The sequence below is a fragment of the Papaver somniferum genome, chromosome 8 (assembly GCF_003573695.1).
Source record: "Papaver somniferum cultivar HN1 chromosome 8, ASM357369v1, whole genome shotgun sequence".
Taxonomy (NCBI): Eukaryota; Viridiplantae; Streptophyta; class Magnoliopsida; order Ranunculales; family Papaveraceae; genus Papaver; species Papaver somniferum.
Window position 1 is genome coordinate 52,021,866 of NC_039365.1, and position 8,592 is coordinate 52,030,457.

The following is an 8,592-nucleotide window of genomic DNA, read 5'->3' on the forward strand; positions in this document are numbered from 1 at the left end:
CTTGAGCAAGTTTTTATTTTCCAATGAAAGTAAACAATTGCGAGAAAATACCCGAGACTAATCGATGTGTTGAGCAATGGTTTTGCTGATTTCTTTGTTGGTGTGGAAAGAATGGACAATGGTTTATGACCAACTAAGCTTTCAAAGCAAAAGAGGTATGTTTGATAAACTATTTGTAGTTAGTTATTGTAGTGATCAAATAATTGCATTATAGATTACAAATTCATGTTCAATCTTAGAATGAATTATTAGGGAGACAAGATATTGAGAATTATTGTGTATGACAATAAAGGTGTGACTCTTAAGTTTGGAACTTATGATATGATTTGATACGAAACCAAAACCGAAAGAATTAGAAACCTAGTCAAAACAAATGTGAAGATCAATTCTCACCAAGAAATGAACATAATCTTGATTATGAAGTTATTTTCTATGCTTGCACGACATTGCAAGGATATTAAATATTCTGAAGAATGTTTTTCTAGCTAAGTTAATGTGAACCGTGGATATGATGAGAGGTTGGTATATATTGGTGTTTTACGCCATGTTTATTTTGATGGATTATGGTTCAAAAGTTGAACCGAATCGTTTGAAAGAAAGTGGTGTTGAGATATACTCACACCTCTAGGATTCTCAGTATTGGCATGGTCTTAAAGTTAACTTTGGATAGAACAATCTTGTTAAAGATGTTCATACTTTCGAAATGAGAAATAATCTAGTTTCAGGCTATCTTGTTATTATCAAGATTGAGATTAGAAGTTTGTTGAATTTGGTCATTGTAATACCCCGATTTCGGCAGTGGTTCGCCGATGGAATGGAATATAAGTAATGGTTTGTCCTTTCCTAACACCGAGGCTTTTCATCACAATCGGTTCCAGAGTTGGCAGAAAACTCTGCAGTTAAGCGTGCTCGGGCGGGAGGAATCCTGAGATGAGTGACCTACCGGGAAGTTGTTGTTGGATTACCGCAGCGATGCCCGTTGAAAATCCCACATTGTCGGATAACTGCAGTGGCTAAGTGGGGACAATATCGGTGGAGGGACGGGTCATTACAAATGGTATCAGAGCCGATGACGGGTTACCTTCCGAGGGTGAGAGAGTGCGCTGAACGTGATATGTCAGGTACTGCTCTCATGAAGGGCATGGAACGTCAGATATCTGGGCTTGAAAATATATTCTGGAGCCGAGGAAGACTCCAATTTAAGGTGGTGGTATTGTAATACCCCGATATCGGCAGTGGTTTGCCGATGGAATGGAATATAAGTAATGGTTTGTCCTTTCTTAACACTGAATCCTTTTCAGCACAATTGGTTCCAAAGTTGGCAGAAAACTCTGCATTTAAGCGTGCTCGGGCGGGAGCAATCCTGAGATGGGTGACCTCCCGGGAAGTTGCTGTTGAATTACCGCAGCGATGCCCGTTGAAAACCCCACACTGCCGGATAATCGCAGTGAGTATGAGCATGTTATTTTTTCCTCTAAACTTGGTGAATTTTTTGAATAACATGTATGTAATCTTACGCAACTTTCATAATGAAATAAAATATTTGAGAATTTTATAAAACATATTTGATGCTTCAAATAGCTTGTCTTGATATCAAATATGATCTTTTGAGTAGTGAACTAGGTGATGTTGTCTTCACGAAAAATTGTCTGAATTTTCATTCTTTATCATCAACAACCTAAACACCCAATCACATCTCTCACACAACGTCGAGAGTTGCAAAAACCTCCCCTCCCATTGGCCGTCAATGAAACTCTCGCTCCTGATTGGCCGAAATCAAAGTTAGCTTCCTTACATTTCGTGGCCGTTAATTTTAATAGAATATAAAATCTGAACCTTTGGATTAACCGCAAAATCTACAAATATCTTTTGAGGAGAGCCCACGATTTTTATTTTTTTTGGAAAAAAATGAAAATTTCCACGTAAAAAGAAATCAACATAGATAAGTTTTTACGAGATTAAAATCGAATCAATAATAAAGGGCCAGGATATTTTGGAGACGTGAAAATATTAAAAAAAACATAAATATACCGAAAATTTGATTTAATTCTTTAAATAGGTTATTTTTGGAATTGGGAACGGGAGAAATATATCCATATTTTTGTTAACAAATCTAAAAACTGTTGGAACTACTGGATTTTTTTTTTTAATTGTATCTATATTCAGTTTAGAGTATTCAAAATATAACTATTAATTCACCGGAAATCTCATTCCAGGAAAAGATCAATATTATTTCCAAAACAATTTTTCTTTTTATGGAATTTATGGGTTCGGTGATTCTATATTTCCTTGCACCTGCGCCTCTTCCCCTCTTCTTTTTCTCCTTCTCTCTTCTCAAACCCTAATCAAACTTTATTTTTTATGTTTGTTACAGAGATTACTGCGCCTCTTCCCCTCTTCTTTTTCTCCTTCTCTCTTCTCAAACCCTAATCAAACTTCATTTTTATGTTTGTTACAGAGATTACGGAGATTAATGTTAGGTTGTAAGCGATCTTTGCACATCAAATCAACTTTACGAGGTACTGTTGTTTTAACTGTTTATAATGGAGGATTCTTACTGATTTATGCCTGATTATATAAACATGTCACATGTTTATTTCGATTTTTACTGCTCTTTTGTATACTTGCGTTGTTTCTTTTATTGCATTCTATGTGATTTATCCTACGTGTGGTTTTGTTTTTGTTCTTTGAGGTATGTTTTCTCTTTACTGCCTCTTATCTCCCACGTATCTACTTTTTCTTTGTTCCACATTTAAATTTTTCTCTTATGGGTTTATGTATGATAGAGATGTTAATGTTAAATTATACGAGAGGCTCAAATCCATAACTTAAGAACAAGAGTAATGGTCGTAATGCGGGTAATCTTCTTAATAAGGAATTTTGCAGTCTGTTGATGAAGAGATTTCTTGTATTGGTTGAGCTTATCTTAGCATCTCTCGAGATTGTTGCACCGGTGGATGAAACTCAAGACTGCGCGCTTAGAATTGTTGGAACCAATGTAGTTAATATCGGATATCGGTTCATCTCGGCCGGGACCGATACACTGGTACGATTTTATATCGGGGATATTATCGTTGAAATATCTGTTCTAGATTTAGAGACTATAATTTTATATTAAACATTTCTCCACACATTTTCGGATAAGATATAATAGATAACATCAATTTTATCAAAAAAAACAAAAGAGTAACTTTAGTAGACTTGCTTCGAGAGCTACATGCACCTCTACTACCACCCGGAAGACTTTCTTCGCCAAAATTACCCTTAAACTTTATAGAAAACGACCAATACCGTCTCATATCAGGAAATGTAGGAAAATTTCGTATCGACCGATACGACCGATATTTGACCGAAACGGCCGATATTCGACCGATACGGCCGATATTACCGGACGAATATCGTATCCCCGATATCCTTCTTATCGTATCGTTTTGGGCCGATATCCGAAATATCCCCGATATATCGGCCGATACGGCCGATGTTGACTACATTGGTTGGAACACCGTAATTGTTATTGATACCTTTAAATATTGCAGAGGATATATGCCTTTAGAGTTTAGAGTATGCAATGCACGGAAATTTTTCTAAGGTTTCAAATGTCTTTAGTTTCGGCGCCTTAATTCTAGAGGTCTCTGCGGAAAAAAGAAATCTCTATAGCTATGTGAGTTTTAGAGTTTGGAGAAATTTTTTGATGGGGGCGTTTTCTGATGGGGACACGGGGGACAAATAAGATACTGACACATGTATTTCCTATTAATTGATTATAACAAATTTTGTTGCCAAAAATATAAAAAACATGTATTTTTGGAGAAAATCTTCTCTATCTTAATTGCTTAAATTTTATGTTTGGTATTTTTGGAAATATGATATGTGAAAAGAATGACACATGTCAGCATCTTATTTGTCCGCCATACCCCAATCAGAAAACGTCCCCATCAAAAAATTTCTCTAGAGTTTGAACAATTTCACGTGTATATATATTTTTTGTTGACATATAAGGCTATTTTTAAACCTTAGAATTTAATGAGAAATTGTTGCAGGCATGGTAACACTGGATTAATGCGCATGGGACAACTTCCGACTTTAAATCCAACCGGTTATTTTTGTCTCATATGATGTACATGAGACATGCACATAACTGAATATACTAAGGTTTCAACCGCATTGAAATCAGTCGAAGCATCTTGGACTAGATGTAGTGACGGGTTGCGGTTTTGCAGGATGGCCTGATTGTAGCATTTCTGGCTTAAAATTCATATCGCAGTTTAGATGCTTTGAAAAGCGGCTGCATGTGTTAAGAATGAACTGTCTGTTTTGATTTAGATGAATCCATTGTTAACCCTTCATATTATTTTCCATAACAACATAGAAATTTATGCATCTAAAGAATGATCCCTCGGTCCACACAACAAAAGCTCGCCTTGGGCTGCGTGACTACGTCTTGCATTTAACAGGCAAGAGTTCCTTTATTTGTTGATGGGTGTAGATATATATACGTCCCTTTAAAAACTACGTTCCTTTCGTTCCTTCAAAAAATACGTTCCTTTAAAAAACATTCCATGCATAGGCCTTAGTGCCTAAAAGTTTATGTTCCACGAAAACGTAGATAGGGCGAGCCCGAGTAAAATTTTACATTCATCCTACGAACTATCGAACTTTCCCTTTTAATCGAGAGTACCGTAAAATGGTTTACAAAGTTCGAAAGACTAACAATAAAACTAGAATTTCTTTTTCTGAAAATTGACCTTAAAAGTTGAATTTATTTTAAATATATGGTTGGGACTGTATATTTTCGGGTACTCTCAGTTAAAAGAGTAAGTTCGGCAACTTTGACAGGATACATGTAAAAAATTTCACTCGGAGTCGATTTGGTGTGTTCTCTCCTCACAATCATCTTCCATTTTCACAAAAAAATTCCATTCAAAAATATTTTTCCCTCCTTCTACTTTCACCTCACTCACACAAATTCAAATAAAAATACACACTAATCTATTTAGTGGGGCTAGATTAGGAATTAAAAAATAATTACATAAAGGGTGACCCAGATTTGATATTTGGATCCCTATTTTTTCATGTTGGTATATCCCCCAATTAGTTTTCATATCCCCAATTACGCGTTCTTAATAAAGCCCCAAACTAAATAAGGAAGGAAGATGATATGCAAACTAATTTGGAGCGCTATAAAGAAAAATAGGCTCCACCTTTACACTCTTTAGAGATTGTTAATACAATTTTTATGCTAAAACACAATTCACCGGGCCTCTCTTTGTAGCAAAAAATATCCCATAATATATTGCTACTAATTAAAAAATAATCTATCAATCATTTTTAAAGATGTTCCAATGTATCCACACCAATAGACAACGCCCATCAGACCCGGTGCGTGCCAAATTTAATCGGAATTCTTATACCATATTTACATGAATTAATATAAGAAAAAAGGTAAACCTTTGAGGAAATACGATTAATTCCCTAGTTTGATTTTTAATGCTAAATCAGGATTCGAAAAAGAAAAAAAAAGGAATACATAACATAAAGAGGATGTACATTGCTAATATTAAAAAAAAAAAAAAAAAAAATCTTTGGAAATTTTTATTTCCCTTGATAGACTACTATTTTAGTCGAGAAATCTAAGAACTTCTGAAAATACGATCTGGTTGGAAATATATTTTGGCATGCATATTTAGTGATGATCTTATTTTAAATTTAAATAGTGACGATCTTATTCTAAAATTAATTAAGGTATTTACAAAAAAGAGATGATCGGGAAGTTTTCTTAATGATCAAGTTCCAAGCTAATTATGAAAATCCTAGATTTATTTCTTAATCGGTTAACCATGTATGTCGTGAATTTCTGCTGCGCCACCTTTGTTATACAAGACACAACGAGAAAAGTGTAATCGTGATATTAATTCTTTACTGATTCACCCTTTTTTAATTTTTTAATAGGTGTATAGTATTAATTCTCCTTCATAATCATCTTATTCGGCTTCGTATTATTCTGAAGTTGTAGTTTAAACTATCATGGATATTTGTATTTGAAATTTTCATGATTCTTCCAACAATGTGAAAGATTAATCTTTTTGGATACAAATTCTTTTTGGGTATGAATGTACTTTTTGAGTATGAATGTATGTAGATGTTGGATTATCAGCAGTAGATGTGTCTCTTGCATTCCTCGAAAAATTGCACCATCAAGTGAGCTATAATTTTCTTATAAAAGTGAGATTTTATTATTTAGTTTTGTTTTTGAATTGTTTATTTTAATTATTTTTGATTTGAATGAATTTATGTACTTATTATATTGATTGAGATTGTGTATGCAGTTCTAAAATGAAGTTAGTTATATCCATCAGTTGTTTGATCACATGGTTTTATAAGTTGTAGAGACTTGGTTTCGTATAAAAGTGAGATTTTACTATTTAGTTTTGTTTTCTAATTGTTTTTCAATTGTTTCTTGACTTGATTACTTATACTGATTGAGATTAGTACGTAGTTATCAACTGTTTAATATTTATACTGAATAAATTATATTTATATTTATATTTATTAGTATTAGTAAGTATGTAGTTCTAACACGAAGTTCGTTGTATCTATTCTCTGAAAGATCAGAGGGTTTTGATAAATTGGAGAGACTTGGTGGTCCTATTGGAGTTCGCGGAGAAGGAGAAGAATGTACGTTGGGTGAAGATGCTTTAAAAGAATCACATGCCCATGTGGTAGAAATGTTAGGGGTGCTGCTGCTCAATATAGGGAGACCTTACATGTACTAATATAGCAATCTCCAACAACATTGCGACAAAGCTAATAATTGGGATAAAAATAGGTTAAGATGAACTTCTAGGGGTGTTTACATGGGCTCCTAGATCCTTACATGTATATAAAATTTGTGCAAGAGAATTCAGGTCAGCTCTGAGGTGGCCATATAAAACATGGATAGAGCTAAAAGTAAAGAATATGATCCTCCAATTGATCATTGTAATCCCGTGTCGTGGTTTACAGTTCTGGCTATAGCGTACCTCAATGTTGAAGATGTATCTGAGAATACCATATTACTGGTTTCTCCTTTTTGGTTGGTTTCCCACAGCTATTCATAAAGACAATTATGCACGAATAAAGGAACCGGGAGGATCGGTACTCCTTTCACTAAATGTCCTACAAATACCAATGCTCAAAGTAGTAAAACTTTTGGCTTACATGAATTAAAAAGTTACAACAAATTTTGCTTCTCATCGGGGATCATGTAATTTTGGTTATTCTTTTATGTCTTTGGATAGTTAAAATGTAATTCTTTGTATTTTTTTTAAGCCGTGTAATCTTTGTTGTTGTTGAAGTGAATTTTGCAGAATTTGAAAAATTAATCCACTCCCAAAATAAACACCTTTAATGGACATTATGGACTCTGATTTTTATGGTATCAGAAGCAACAAATCGTGTACTTTTTTTCTTGAATTTTTCTCCCCCATTGATGTTATTAGCTTCTAGCTTTGTGGTTTGCATTCACCAGTGTAATCCTTACACATATATTTTGTTGTTGGTGTCGTGGTACACTGTAAACAGACCTGATAAACATGAAAATAGTATGAGAGTATACATAGCAATGATGACATAACATGATTGGCCGAGCTAGATGAAAATGGTATTTAAATGGACCAAGGAAAAGACTACGTTGGGGCTGAAAATCCTTACGAGATGATTGGCAAACAAGAATTTTTGTCTAATCCTTATGACAAAGAATCGCCTCAGTGTAATCTCTTACTAATCTTAATAAATTCATGCTTAAAAAAAAAATTCGCCTCAGTGAACATATGTTAATAATAATAAAAAAATCTCATAGGATCCATTATTTAAACCTTTTGGATCAATAACTCTTTCGAAGAGCGAGTATCTTGCATGAGTATACAGATACAATATCAAAGTCGTCTTTCACATAATAATTTTATTTTCGCCGGGTCTCACGTAAGGGTGCACAGGAACCGAGTTGGACTGAGGAAGCGTCCCGGAACCGGTGGAACCGAGCCGATATTTGTCCCGAACCGAGAAACGGGGTACAAGTACCGGTCCAGAAAATAGGAACCGAGGCTGATGAGGTACAGGTACACGGTTCTGTATAAGTCCCGTACCGTCCGGACCGAAAGAACCGACCATTCGTAGCCATTAGATTTAGGGGTACTGAACAAATATAACCGTTAGATTAAGGAGGGGTATATATAGTACCTTAACGATAGGGTTTCTCTCTTTCTCATTTTCGTTTTTCTTTTCCGTCTTCGAGTTCGACTCTTCCCTCTGAGAGACTGATATAGAGAGAGAACTAAGTTCTTGAGTCTCTGATTCTCTGAAGTCTGAAAGTGAATTCCATCAATCAGTGAACACGGAATACCGAACAACACCTCTTGATCCATAAGAAGAAGGAGAAAAAGTCAGTGATTTCAATGATTTGATTTGTGTAAGTTTTGTACTTTTCTTACTTTTTTTCTTCTCCAATTTTAATCCTAGGACTATGGATTTCTATATGAAGTCGAGTTCTGGATGATCCTAGGACTTTTGATTAATTTAATTTAGGGTTTCAGTTTCACAGGGTAAGTTATCAAT